Consider the following 14,954-nt stretch of genomic DNA (forward strand, 5'->3'; position numbering starts at 1 on the left):
TCACAGAGAACATCTTTAGAACAGGTCATCTCGAGCACTTACAGTCTACATGACATCACAGGGCAGGTGCGCCAGCATCTGCTCATGGGCGTATTCCTGGTGAAGCAAGACAGAGGCAGGAGAAGAGGCAGGTTAGGCCGTCTTGAGATTCTGTCCTGGCTGGGGTGGAACCCACAGGAAAGTCGGAGAAGGGGTGCCTTATCAGGATGTCAGGGATTTCCAGGTTCCTGGGGAGGAGCAGGAACTGGACGGGCTAAGGGGACCCCTAGCCCTAGGGACCTTCTTCCCCAGCCCTGCCCAGGACAGGCTCTGGCAGGAGAGGCCGAGTGCTGCTGGGCTCTGGTCCAGGGTGTGGAGCTGCTAAGGATATTAGGAGGAAATTTGGGCCTGGCAGGACCCACCCACTGTCTGGATGTCCTTTCAAGGGCACCAGTCCCCATAACTGCCTGACCTGCTGGACCTCACCAAAGACATCCCACAGTCCCCTCTCGGCACAAACTGTGTCCTCCATCACACTCTACTTTTCTCTCTGTCCTGGTGTCCTGGGCCTGATCTCTCCTGTCACTCTCCCCATGTCCTCTCTGCCCTGGTGTCCTGGGCTAGACCTATCCTTGACATTCTCTCGCCATTGTCTCTGCACTGTTGTCAGGACCTCATGGGTCGCCATCAACTTCTGCTGTCTTTTCCGCACTGGTATTCTCTGATTGTTCCCTGTTCCTAGTGGAAAATCCTTCACTCGGCAGTTTGGGGAAATCTCCAGAATTGTATGCGCCACAACAACGACAATCATCCCATGACCCAGGCACCTTCACTTGTTGGGGGTCCTGCCAGGGTCCCTACTGCTCATTCTGCCCCGTATGTGGAGCCTTTTAGCCAGAGTCTATATCACCCTGGGGCTCAACTCAGTGTGAAGCACAGGGTAGAAGCTTCTAGAAGTACTGGTACACAAGTCAGGATGGGTGGTAGGGGAATAGCTGGGTAGGGGGTAAATCCCCCCATGAAGGAGCACACCCAGGTCACTGGCATCAGTCCCCTGACCTTGGGCTCAGCTGGCCTCCCCGTCCCTCCTCCAGCTCGTCAGCTCCTCCCTGCAGAGACCGCCTGGGTGAGGGTCCCGAAGGTACTTATATCTAGAGCAAAATTAGAGGGGGCTCCAGAAAATCAGTAATCAAAGAAATCATGTTTGAAAGACATATTTAAGAAATCTGATTTAATGCAAAAATTCCATGAAGAACAAAACATGAGCATTTTAAATGAAGACACATGTAACAGTGCTGCGTGGAGTACATGGGAGCCGAGGTTGAGTAAAAAGCCATTACTCCTGATCTACCTGCATTTAAATGGTTGATATTGTTTATCTTGGAGTTGCTGCATTAATTTTGAAATGTTAATGATTGTGCTGAAAGCCATTCATCTTGATCTCCGCATGCGGTTTCCTCCAATTTTGTGCTGGAGGCCAGTGCCTCGCCAGCCTGCGCCTGCTCCTGCCCTCCCTCCCTGTCCCCAACAAATGACCTCACGCTTCTCTCTTTCTCCCAGGGTGGTTATGAGCCCAGGCTACGCCGCCATGCAGAGCTGTGCTTCCTGGACCTGCTGAATTCCTGGCAGCTGGACCCCGCCGTGCACTACAGGGTCACCTGGTTCATCTCCTGGAGTCCCTGCTGCAACTGTGCCCAGGAAGTGGCTGCATTTCTGGGTTGGAACAGCCACGTGCGCCTGCGCGTCTTCGCTGCCCGCATCTATGACTGGCTCCCAGGATATGAGCAGGGGCTGCGCACACTGCAGGGGGCTGGGGCGCAGATCGGCATCATGAACTTTGAGGGTCAGAGTGGAACCCTTGAGGTGGACGGGGGTGCTGGGTAGAGACAGGACCCTGGGAAGTTGCTGGAAAGGGGTGCAGAGGATTAGCAGCCCTGGTGGAGAAGCCTTTGTTTGCTGCCTGCAGAGGCCATGGCTAGATCTGGGACCACACTTGTGGCTCTATTGGAAGAGACAGTCCAGGCCAGGACATGGAGTCCTGGGGAGGGAGGGAGGGTGTTTGGAAGTGGAAGAAGGACTTGGGGGCTTCCAGAAAGAGGAGAACTGGGCTGGCTCAGCTTCCAGTGGGAAGAAAGAGTTTGATGAGGAAGCCAAGTCCCTAGGGAGGAAAATAAAAAGCAGTGGACTGAAATTATGATGTGCAAGTCTGTCCCCAAGAGTCATAGACCCTGTTTTCTCTCCCTCCCCACAGCTGGAGGCTGACTCTCTCCCCTGTCCGGTTTCAGGGTTTAGGCACTGCTGGGACACCTTTGTGGACCACCGGGGAAGGCCCTTTCAGCCCTGGCGTGGGCTGCATGAACACAGGCGAGCCCTGTGGAGGAGGCTGCGGGACATTCTGCAGGTGAGGGCGTCCTGCTCTGGCTGGTCCCCGTCTGCCCTGCCCCCTCCTCTTCTCTCCAGAGGCCTTTCCTTCCCCTGTGCTCAGAGCCTCCTCTGGGTCACCTTCTCCCTCCAAGGGTGTCCAGCTCCATCCCTCTCTTTCCCTCTCACTAAGTCCCTGTGCTCTCACCTCCTGTGTCCCTCCTTCCTCCCCCTGTCATTGTGTCTGTCCCCAGATGTTTTCTCTGTTCTTGCTTCCAGCTGCCTCACTTCCTGCTCCCACTTTTGCCATTTCTTCCTAGAATCAGGAAAACTGAAGGAGGGACTGCAGTACCTCTCAGGAAGGCTGGAGACCTCTGCTGAGCAGCGCAGTGAAACCCCCTCTTTCAAGGAATGTCAACAGGCCAGTCGCCAGCATCTGCAGGTGCTCACAGAGACCAGCAAAGGCAACGAGCTCATGAGAAGCAGATTGTTTTTTTAAAATGAGAATTGAACTGCTTTTAATTAGAAATGTATCTTATGTTTCAAGACAACAGTAAGATTTTGTTCAATACTGTCAGAATGGCTTGCATTTTATTAATGAAATAATTATTTTATTAGTTTTAAATCTACATCTATAATGAAATTTTAAGATGTTTCAGAATTTTTCTTCTTTGGTGGCTGGCTGTGATGAGGATTGAACCCTGGATCTTAGTGTCCCCAACACCATGCTCTAACCAACTGAGCTAACCGTCTGGCACCCAGAATTTTTTTGCTCTATAAAATTGTGTCATAAATTGTGTCATAAATTTCAAATAGTTAAACACTTGCAAATGTGTGCATGTCTTTTCTTCTTGAGTGCGTATTCACTAATTCTCTCAGTTTGAGTAATGATTAGCTAAACCTACAGGACATGAGCTTAGAATTCAAAGGCTCACACTCATTGACGACATCTCACATCTTTAACCAGCCCTGTGTGGAAGTGACAGGCTGTGTCATGAAAGCATAGTAAGAAGCGAGTGTCACAGCTGGTAGGAAGCAGAAACCCTCTGTCCCAGTCATTGCTGATATGCCCCTTCCACTCCCCAAAGGGTCCTGGTCTACAGGAAAAATAGTGCCCTGGCCCTACATCCAAGGCAAGGCGTGGGACTAGAAATGATCGGCCATGTGAATGTACTTACGAAGGAAGAGCCATCCCCAGAAACGCGGCGTCAGGGAGGACATAGACCAGGAAGGAGGCTGGGGGAACAGGCCCCCGGGACATCAGGCCAGGACCGTGCACAGAGGGAACTCAGGGATCTATGACTGCACAGTGTGTCCTTAGAGGTAGGTACGGAGACCTGCCAGCCTCTTGGGCCACCTTCTTGGCCAACACTTACTTCAGCCCCAGTGTCCTCGACTGGAATTTGGAAATAATCATAGTTGCTCACCTGGTGGGATGGGGTGAGGGTCAAACAAGATTCTACCTGCCGGGCTCTCAGAGGACAGCACGGTGATGCCACCGGTCGCGTGACACTGAACATGTATCTTCCTGGGTGACAAGACGTCTGAAGCTAGGGGAGCACCGCCGGGCTCTTTCGCTCGCTTGCTCATGTCCATCCCGCGGTGGGATGTGCTTGCTTTCTGGCTTCCGGCTCCACCAACCCCAGAGAACTGGCTTCGTCTTCAGGCCGCGGCCCACTCCCCAGGAGGCCTCAGCTCCTGCTCCACACAGACACACAGACAATCCTCTCCTGGGTGTCCAGTGGCATGGACGACAAACCTCTCCCTCCAGGCCTCAGGATGGCCTTTCCTGCAGCCTTTGGCTGGCATCGGGTCACACCCCAGCCCCAAACCCGATTTTCAACAGAAATGGGGTCACCGGGATTGGCTTCCTGCCACCACCCACTTACATCTCCGATGAAATCCAGCTAAGACTGTGGCTCCTCATGCCCCTCGGATTCATCTTTGGTTCTTTCAAGGCCACCAGGCTCGGCAGCGAGCAGCTGGAGGCTGACCAGCACCGAGTCCCTCCGAGCACAGCAGGCTCTGTCCCTGGCATGGGCAGGGACCTGAGCCTCGTAGGGCAGGGGCGGCCGCACGCATGGACTCTCCCTCAGAAGGGGAGCGTGTGTGGCAGGCACTTGGTGGCCAACAACGTCTGCCGCAGCTGGGCACGGGGCCGGCCACGCTCTGCAGGCTCCCATCGCTCCTCATGCCTGTCCCTCCCGCGGCCCCTTCACTTCTCCCTGCCACCCAGACTGGCCTCATTCCCTGTCCCTCAGAGAGGTTGAGCCAAAGACCTTTAAGTCTGTTGTCACCACTTTGCCTTTATGTCCCTTCAGCTGGTGGATAGTCAGTCCCGTCTCCTACACTGTGCAGCACAAACAGGGTGTAGAAATGAAACCACCATTGGACACTGTGCAGCGGGGCTTCCCTGTCAGCCGCCCTTGACCGTGCATGGCTGCACTATCCCACTGAATGGATGTCTGGGCTCTGAGGCCTGGGGTTTGCTCGAACTCTTTCTTCCTCCCTGGGATGAGAGCCAGTGCCTGGGGGTGGGCAGCCGTCTGTCCAGGACCCACCAGGTGGCTGGCAGGGGAGCCAGGCCTGGGCAGCCGGGCAGGGCTGGGGCCTGGCAGCATCTCCGGGCAGCTGAGCCAGCAGCAATGAGCCTGCTCTCAAGCCCCCCAGGCATCTCTGGGTCCTGGCGGCAACAGACCCCTGCCAGCCCCCTCTGTTCCCATCCTCCAGCCCTTGAGGTGCCTTCTTGCTCCTTGTCCCTGATAAGTGCCCCACAAGCCGGCCTGGCCCTCCCTCCCACAGCCCCCTCCTCTGGCCTCCTTTCCCCTCCGTCCCCCTTTTCCCTCCGTCCCCTCTCCACGTCCCTTCACATCTATCGGTTCTTCCCTTTCGGCTTCTGGAGCCTTCCTGACTTCCTCCCTGTCTTCCCGCCTCTGCCATCACCTCCAGTGTTGTAGACAGAATAATTCCTCCCCCAGCCCCTAACGGTCATTGTCAAGTTGTGGCTCAGTTTTCACCCCTGAGATGTGAGCACAAGTCTGCTGCGGACAGGCCTGGGGCAGCCTTCCCTCTGGGAAAGTCCTGGCTGGGCACAGGGTGACAGCTGCCAGCGGCTGGGCTCAGGGTGCTGCGGCTTGTGGAGATGAAGGCCAGAGAGAGACCAGGTGTCCCAAGGGCTCCTGCTGCGTGGGCCACTGTCCAGGGGCAGAGCTCACCCTCCCTGTAGGAAAGCCCCCTCACCCCCGGCTCCATCTCTATGGGAGTGGAATGTGGAAGGTGTGGGGACGGCAGGACCCCTGGTCGCCCCACAAGGGCATGTCTGTACTTCTTTCCAGTGGTGACACGGGCTTCTTTCTCTGCTCTCAGTGCATGGTCTGTCACTTCTAATCAGGGCTGGCTGGCAGTGTGAGATGTTGTCACTCAGTGCAGGTGTGTGAGTTCTGGGCCCTCTCCTGCAGGTTTATCTGACTTTTACTCAAACCAATTGGATTAGTGTGACCCATGCCCCACACTGAGGTGCACTGCAAAACTGAAAGACATTTGGAGGTTTGAGAGTCTCTATTTACCTATTTGGAATTCATGGTACATGTACAGAGCAAAAAACATTCTGGAAGACTTTAAAAATTGTATTATATTGGTCTAGATTTGAAACCAATTAAAATAATTATTTCATTAATAAATTGAAAACCATTCAGATGGTATTGAGTGTAATCTTACTACTGTATACTTGAAAGATTAAATAAATTTTTAATTAAAAATAATTCCATTGTAATTTTTTACAAAAGCACTAATTTCTCATGACCTCATTGCCTTTGCTGGTCTCCGTAAGCACCTGCAGATGCTGGCGAGAGGCCTGTTGACATTTCTTGAAAGAGGGGATTTCACTGCGCTGCTCAGCAGAGGTCTCAGCCTTTCTGAGAGGTACTGCAGTCCCTCCTTCAGTTTTCCTGATTCTAGGAAGAAATGGCAAAAGTGGGAGCAGGAAGTGAGGCAGCTGGAAGCAAGAACAGAGAAAACATCTGGGGACAGACACAATGACAGGGGGAGGAAGGAGGGACACAGGAGGTGAGAGCACAGGGACTTAGTGAGAGGGAAAGAGAGGGATGGAGCTGGACACCCTTGGAGGGAGAAGGTGACCCAGAGGAGGCTCTGAGCACAGGGGAAGGAAAGGCCTCTGGAGAGAAGAGGAGGGGGCAGGGCAGACGGGGACCAGCCAGAGCAGGACGCCCTCACCTGCAGAATGTCCCGCAGCCTCCTCCACAGGGCTCGCCTGTGTTCATGCAGCCCACGCCAGGGCTGAAAGGGCCTTCCCCGGTGGTCCACAAAGGTGTCCCAGCAGTGCCTAAACCCTGAAACCGGACAGGGGAGAGAGTCAGCCTCCAGCTGTGGGGAGGGAGAGAAAACAGGGTCTATGACTCTTGGGGACAGACTTGCACATCATAATTTCAGTCCACTGCTTTTTATTTTCCTCCCTAGGGACTTGGCTTCCTCATCAAACTCTTTCTTCCCACTGGAAGCTGAGCCAGCCCAGTTCTCCTCTTTCTGGAAGCCCCCAAGTCCTTCTTCCACTTCCAACCACCCTCCCTCCCTCCCCAGGACCCCATGTCCTGGCCTGGACTGTCTCTTCCAATAGAGCCCCAAGTGTGGTCCCAGATCTAGCCACGGCCTCTGCAGGCAGCAAACAAAGGCTTCTCCACCAGGGCTGCTAATCCTCTGCACCCCTTTCCAGCAACTTCCCAGGGTCCTGTCTCTACCCAGCACCCCCGTCCACCTCAAGGGTTCCACTCTGACCCTTGAAGTTCATGATGCCGATCTGCGCCTCAGGCCCCTGCAGTGTGCGCAGCCCTTGCTCATATCCTGGGGCCAGTCATAGATGCGGGCAGCGAAGACGCGCAGGCGCACGTGGCTGTTCCAACCCAGAAATGCAGCCACTTCCTGGGCACAGTTGCAGCAGGGACTCCAGGAGATGAACCAGGTGACCCTGTAGCGCACGGCGGGGTCCAGCTGCCAGGAATTCAGCAGGTCCAGGAAGCACAGCTCTGCATGGCGGCGTAGTCTAGGTTCATAACCACCCTGTGAGAAAGAGAAAGAGAAGCGTGAGGTCATTTGTTGGGGACAGGGAGGGAGGGCAGGAGCAGGCACAGGCTGGCGAGGCACTGGCCTGCAGCACAAAATTAGAGGGCACCGCATGCAGCGATCAAGATGAATGGTTTTCTGTGCAATAGTTAACATTTCAAAATTAATACATTCTCCACGATAAACAAAACGTCCACCTTAAATAAGTTAAATGCAGGTAGATCAGGAGTAAAGGCTTTGTGTTCAGCCTCGGCTCCCATGTACTCCACGCAGCACTGTTACACAATCTGTCTTCATTTAAAATGTTTGTATTTCGTTCATCATGGAGTTTTTGCATTAAATTTGATTTTTAAAATAGTGTTTTCACACATGGTTTCTTTGATTACTGATTTTCTGGAGCCCCCTCTAATTTTGCTCCAGATGTAAGTGCCTTTGGGACCCTCACCAAGTCCAGCTCTGCAGGGAGGAGCTGACCAACTGGAGGAGAGAGAGGGAGGCCAGCTGAGCCCAAGGTCGGGGGACTGATGCCAGTGACCTGGGTGTGCTCCTTCATGGGGGGATTTACCCCCTACCCAGCTATTCCCCTACCACCCATCCTCACTTGTGTACTGGTAATTCTAGAAGCTTCTACCCTACCCTGTGTTCACCTTGAACTTAGCCCCAGGGTGGTATAGACTTTGGTCAAAAGGGCTCCCTGTGCAGAAAAAAAATGGGGACAAGGGGGCCTATCAGGTCTCACCCCAAGAGTAGACGTCCCTGGATCACGAGATGGTTGTTATTGGCGTGGCTCTTAGAATTATGGAGATTTGCCCAAACTGCAGACTGAAAGATCTTCTACTAGGGACTGATAACTAGTAAATACAAGGACATCAGTGCAGAGAGGGCATGGGGAGAATGACAGGGACAGGTCAAGCCCAAGACACCAGTGAAGAGAGAAAAGCAGAGTGTGATGGAGGACACAGTTTGTGCTGAGAGGGGGCTGTGGGATGTCTTTGGTGAGGTCCAGCAGGTCAGGCAGTTATGGTGACTGATGCCCTTGAAATCCAGACAGTGGGTGGGTCCTGCCAGGCCCACATTTCCTCCTAAAATCCTGAGCAGCCCCACACCCTGGACCAGAGCCCAGCAGAACTTGGCCTCTCCCAAGAGCCCATCTTGGGCAGGGCTGGGGAAGAAGGTCCCTTGGGCTCAGGGGTCCCTTGGCCTCACCAGTCTCTGCTTCTTCTAAAATGCCTGTGATCCTGGACATCCTGACATGGTGCCTGTTTTCTGGCTGGCCTGTGGGCTCCACCCAGGCCAGGACAGGATCTCAGGACACCCTCTCCTGCCTCTGTCTCACTTCTGCCAGGAATAAGCCCATGAGCAGGTGCTGGGGCGCCTGCCCTGTGATTTCACGTAGGTCCTAATGCTCCAGTCGACCCGTTCTAAAGATGTTCTTGAGTTTCTGCTGTCCAGAAGCAGCAGTCCCTTCAGGATCCAAGCCAGACATCAGGGTGAAATGAGTGAACCATGATACCCCCAGCCACAATGACAAAACACCAAAGGAAAGAAACCAGAAATATGAAAAATCAAGAAAGTACATCACCACCAAAGGAAATTAATAACTTACAAGTGCTAGATCCTATAGAACAGGAAGTCTTTGAAATGACAGACAAGTAATTTAGAGTAACTATTCTAAGGAAACTAAATGAGATAGAAGAAAACTCAGTGAAACAACACAATGAGATGAGAAAAAACATACAGGATCTGAAAGAAGAAATGTACAAAGAAATCAATGCCTTGAAAAAGAATGTAGCTGAGCTTGTGGAGCTGAAGTATTCATTCAACAAAATGAAAAATACAACAGAAGGTTTAATCAGCAGACTTGAACAAGCAGAAGAGAGAATTTCTGACCTCGAAGACAGGCTGTTTGAATTATCACAGGCAGACCAGAAAAAAGAAAGAAGAATCAAAAAAATTGAAGAAAATTTAAGAGAGACAACTGACAACCTTAAGTGCTCAAATATCTGAATCATAGGTATTCCAGAAGGGGAGGAAATGGCATTGAAAACATACTCAATGAGATAATAGCAGAAAACTTCCCAGGTATAGGGAAAGTCACAGATCCCCAGATTCAGGAAGCCCAAAGATCACCAAACACATTCAACCCAGAAAGGTCCTCTCCAAGACATGTGATAATCAAACTGACAAAAATCAAAGACAAAGAGAGAATCTTAAAAGCTGCAAGAGAGAAGCGGCAAGTCACCTATAAGGGAGCCCCAATCAGACTAACATCAGACTTTTCATCAGAAACTCTAAAAGCCGGAAAAGAATGGGATGATATATTCAAAACACTATAGGCCAAAATTGCCAGCCAAGAATACTTTACCCAGCAAGGCTGTCCTTCCAAAATGAAGGACAAATAGTATATTTCTCAGACAAACAAAAACTGTGGGAGTTCACTACCACACGACCAGCCCTACAAGAAATTCTCAAGGAAGTACTGGGTTTGATACCACAAAAACAACCATCACTACCATGAAAACACAAGAAAGAAGAATACCTACCAGCAAAACAAAAAATGCTAACAAAAGAGAGAAAAAATAGTTTATCTATCATCCCAAGAAACCAACAAATACAGAAGACAAACAGAACATTTGAAAGAAAGGAACAAAAGATACTTAAGACATCTAAACAAAAATCAGTATAATGCTAGGAGTAAATCAACACCTTTCAATAATAACTCTGAATGTAAAGGGACTAAATTCCCCATTCAAAAGACACAGACTGACTAACTGGATTAAAAAGATGGACCCTACAATACGCTGTCTCCAAGAGACTCACTTGACCTGTAAAGACACACATAGACTAAGAGTGAAAGGATGGAAAAAGATATACCATGCAAGTAGAAATGAAAAATGAGCTGGAGTAGCTATTCTTACATCAGATAAAATAAACTTTAAAGCAAAATCCATAAAAAGAGATAAAGAAGTCCAATATATAATGATAAAAGGATCGATCCATCAAGAAGATATAACAATCATAAATACATACACATCCAGTGTCAGAGCAGCCAGATTTACAAAGCAAACACTATTAGATCTAAAGAATGAGATAGACTCTAACACCATAATAGTGGGGAACCTGAACACCCCACTCTCAACATTGGACAGATGATCTAGGCAAAAAATCAACAGAGAAACACAAGATCTAAACAACAGTTTAAAAAAAAAAATAAATAAATAAATAAACAACAGTTTAGACCAACTGGACTTGGCAGATATCTACAGAACATTCCATCCAACAACCTCAGAATATTCATTCTTCTCATCAGCACACGGAACATTCTCCAGGATAGAGCACATGTTAGGTCACAAAGCAAGTCTTAAAAAATTCAAGAAAATTAGAATTATTCCATGTATTTTTTCTGATCACAATGGATTAAAATTAGAAATCAATAATAAATGAAACTCTGAAAACTATACAAACACATGGAAATTAAACAACATTCTATTTAATGACATGTGGGTCCAAGAAGAAATTAAACAGAAAATCAAAAAATTTCTTGAGGCTGCTGGAGCTCAGGGGAAGGCGAAGAGAGACCTACGGAGTTCATGAAGGCAGGAGAAACCACGATGAGAGAAAGAAAAGGCTGCTCTGAGCATTTTGGGCTGTGGCTGCTTTAAGGCTCGAGCTCATGGGCGCATGGAGCAGGAGCTGGCAGAAGCCACAGCTGTGCCCTTCAGATGGGGTTACTTGGAGGCGGTCCCCAGGACAGCATGACCACTAATAGGGTTCCTGTGGATCCACGCAGGAGCGAGGAGCCAGAACAACTGAAAAAAGGGAGCCCTTAAGAGGGCCGGTGAGTCATTGCAAGGGACCAGAGCACGGCCCATCCCATGGGAAGTGTTTGGAGCACAGGTGGTGGGGGAGACGTGCCCACCAGGGGAACATTGGGACACAGCAAGGACAGCTGACCTGCCCCTCAATCAGCACAGGACCACTCAGAGGAGACTGGTCAGGAATACAGAATTGCATGGGGTGCAGATTGATGAAAAAACTCAGGCCCAGATCAGAGATTCTACAGAACACGGACCCACCTGGTCTCTGGAGAGCCGGAAGTACCTATAAGGTCAACCATTAAACCCTGAGCTGCACAAAAAGCCTTCCCTAGAGAAACAGCAGCGAGGCAGCAATTTAAACAACCACACAGCTCAGCTACTGGTCCCCACAGGAAGTTCCCCCATGTTAGAAGCAAAGGACAAAATATTAGTTCCGGCCCAGGCACACCACCAGCACCTTGGGGCCTGCCTGGGAACTGGAGGCTTGGATCCGGGGAATGGACCCCACTCCCACTTCCATGCAAACTGCACCAGTGCCTCAGGGCCAGCCTGGGGACCTGAAGCATGGAGAAGGGGACTGGACCCCCCCTCCCACAATGAGGCACACAACACCAGCACCTTGGGGCTCACCCAGGGATCCTGGGTATGGAGTTGGGGACCAGACCTCTCTCCCACAACCAGGCACAACATGCCAGCACCTCGGAGCCTACCCAGGGACCCAGGGCAAGGAGAAGGGGAAAGGTCCTCATTCCCACAACCAGATACACCAAGCCAGCACCTTGGGGCCTGCCTGGAGAACCGAGGCAAGGAGAAGGGGACTGGACCTCTCTCCCACAACCAGACACACTGAGCCAGCGCTTCAGAGCCCACCTGGGGACCTGAGGTATGGAGAAGGGGACTGGACCACCCTCCCACAACCAGGCACACAGAGCCAGCGCCTTGGGGCCCACTCAGGGACCCAGGGTATGGAGTCGGGGACCGGACCACCCTCCCACAACCAGACACAACATGCCAGCACCTTGGAGCCCACTCAGGGACCCAGGGCATGGAGAAGGGGACTGGACCTCTCTCCCACAACCAGGCACACTCCACCAGTGCCTTAGGGCCTGCCCGGGGACCTGAGGCATGGAAAAGGGGACTGGACTTCTTTCCCACAACCAGGCACACCAAGCCAGTGCCTCAGGGCCTGCCCACAGTCTTGGGGCATGCAGAAGGGGACCAGACCACCCTTCTACAACCAGGCACACCATGCCAGCACCTCAGAGCCCACCCAGGGACCCAGGGCATGGAGAAGGGGACCAGACCTCTCTCCCACAACCAGGCACACCAAGCCAGTGCCTTGGGTCCCACCCAGTGACCCAAAGCGTGAAGCCAGGAACCAGACCCTCCTCCCACAGCAATGCACACCATGCCAGTACCTTGGGGCCCACCAGGGACCCGAGGCAAGAAGAAAGGGACTAGACCTCTCTCCCACAACCAGGGACACCATGCCAGCACCTCGGGGCCTGCCTGGCCCAGAGGCATGCAGAAGGGGATTGGACCCTCCTCCCACAACCAGGCACACTGACCCAGTACCTCAGAGCCCACCCAGGGACCTGGAACATGGAGAAGGGGACTGGACCCCTCTCCCACAAGCAGGCACATGGTGCCAGCACCTTGGGGCCTGCCCAGTGACCAGAGGCATGGAGAAGGGGACCAAATACACTCCACAACCAGGCATACTGCAAGTGCCAAGGGTCATGCCAAAAACAGCACCTCCACGCGGGTGGCCCACCACAGCCACCACAATAACCATGGCTGCTGCAAAAGCGGCTAGACGCCACAGCCACCACGCAGATGGTCTGCCAACCACTGGAGTGCATTCACACAAGAAGAGTCACCAGCAGAGACAAAGAAAAGAAGACAATGTCTCTTTCCACAAAACCCATTTCAGAGTGACAGAAGAAGCATCTGCTCTATGATAATATTGGGGGACCTGATCACATCTCTCAACATTGGACAGATCATCTAGGCAACAAATTAACAGAGTAACCATTATTCTTTCAGAAGGAGAGAAGAAATCTAGGGCAATTAGAGGGGGGAGGGGGAGGGAATGGGGGAAGGGAAGAGGTTGGACAAGGGGCATAAAGAAGAATTATGATTTGTAATAATATATATGCTAGTAATATTGATTTAATCAGCATATCTCAATGTTCAACACCAAAAATATGTATAATCGATTTCAATTCAATAAATAAAATTTAAAAAAAATTTTTTTCTTGAAAATAATGACACATCATACCAAAACCTGTGGGATAACTGCAAAAGCAGTTTTAAGGGGGAAATTTATGGCATCAAGCGCTTACTTCAGAAGAATGGAAAGATGGCAAATAAATAACCTAACACTTGACCTTAAGGATCTAGAAAAACAAGAACAATCCAAACCTAAAGTTAGTAGATGGAAAGAAATAATTAAGATCAGAGCAGAGCTAAATGAAATAGAAACACAAAAAACAATACAAAAGATCAATGAAACAAAAGTTGGTTCTTTGAAAAGATTAATAAAATCAACAAACCTTTAGCTAGACTAAGAAAAGAAGAGAGAAGACCCAAGTAACAAAAATTAGAAAAAAAAGGTGATATTACAACTGAAACATCAGAAATACAAGGAATCATTAGAGACTACTATAAACATCTATATGCCAACAAATTTGAAAATCTGGAGGAAATGGATACATTTCTGGATGCATACAAGCTACCAAAACTGAGGCAAGAAGATATAGAAAATCTGAACAGACCATTAACAATAAAAGAGATTGAAGCTGTTATCAGAAGGCTCCCAACAAAGAAAAGCCCAGGACTGGACAGGTTCACTGCAGAGTTGTACCAAATCTTCAGAGAGGAACTAATACTGATTCTCTACAAACTGTTCCGAAAGATTGAAACAGAGGCCATTCTCCCAAACTAATTCTATGAGGCAAATATCACCCTGATACCAAAACCAAAGATGCATCAAAAATAGAAAACTACAGGCCAATATCCTTGATGAATATAGATGCAAAAATTCTCAATAAAATACTAGCTAACAGAATACAGCAACACATACAGAAAATTATACACCATGATCAAGTGGGATTCATCCCAGGGATGCAAGGTTGGTTCAACATACACAAGTCAACAAATGTGATACACCACATTAATAAAAGCAAAGACAAAAACCACATGATCATCTCTATTGATGCTGAAAAAGCATTTGACAAAATTCAACATCCTTTCATGATAAAGACTCTTTACAAGTTAGGTATAGACAGAAAGTATCTCAACATAATTAAAGCCATATATGATAAGCCCACCGCCAGTATCATCCTGAACAGGGAAAAGCTGAAAGCTTTTCCCTTAAAAACAGGAACTAGACAAGGATGCCCACTCTCACCACTCCTATTCATCATAGTGTTGGAAGTACTAGCCAGAGCAATCAGAGAAGAGAAGGAAATAAAGGGCATCCAGATTGGAAAGGATGAAGTCAAGCTGTCCTTTTTTGCAGATGATATGATCCTATATATTGAGCAGCCTAAAGCTTCTATGAAAAACTCCTAGAGTTGATAAACAACAATTTCAGCAAAGTTGCAGAGTACAAAATCAACACACAAAAATCAGTAGCATTTCTTTACTCCACCAGTGAACATGCAGAAAAAGAAATCAAGAAAGCTAGCCCATTTACAATAGCCACCAAAAAAATAA

General features: G+C 49.9%; 1 pseudogene; it reads right to left on the reverse strand.

Moving 5' to 3' along the window:
* Positions 1-4,785: 4,785 nt before the first annotated feature.
* LOC134391615 (DNA dC->dU-editing enzyme APOBEC-3A-like) lies at positions 4,786-7,969 on the reverse strand (annotated as a pseudogene).
* Between the last annotated feature and the right edge of the window lie 6,985 nt (positions 7,970-14,954).

The sequence above is a fragment of the Cynocephalus volans genome, chromosome 12 (genome assembly GCF_027409185.1).
Source record: "Cynocephalus volans isolate mCynVol1 chromosome 12, mCynVol1.pri, whole genome shotgun sequence".
In the NCBI taxonomy this organism is placed as follows: Eukaryota; Metazoa; Chordata; class Mammalia; order Dermoptera; family Cynocephalidae; genus Cynocephalus; species Cynocephalus volans.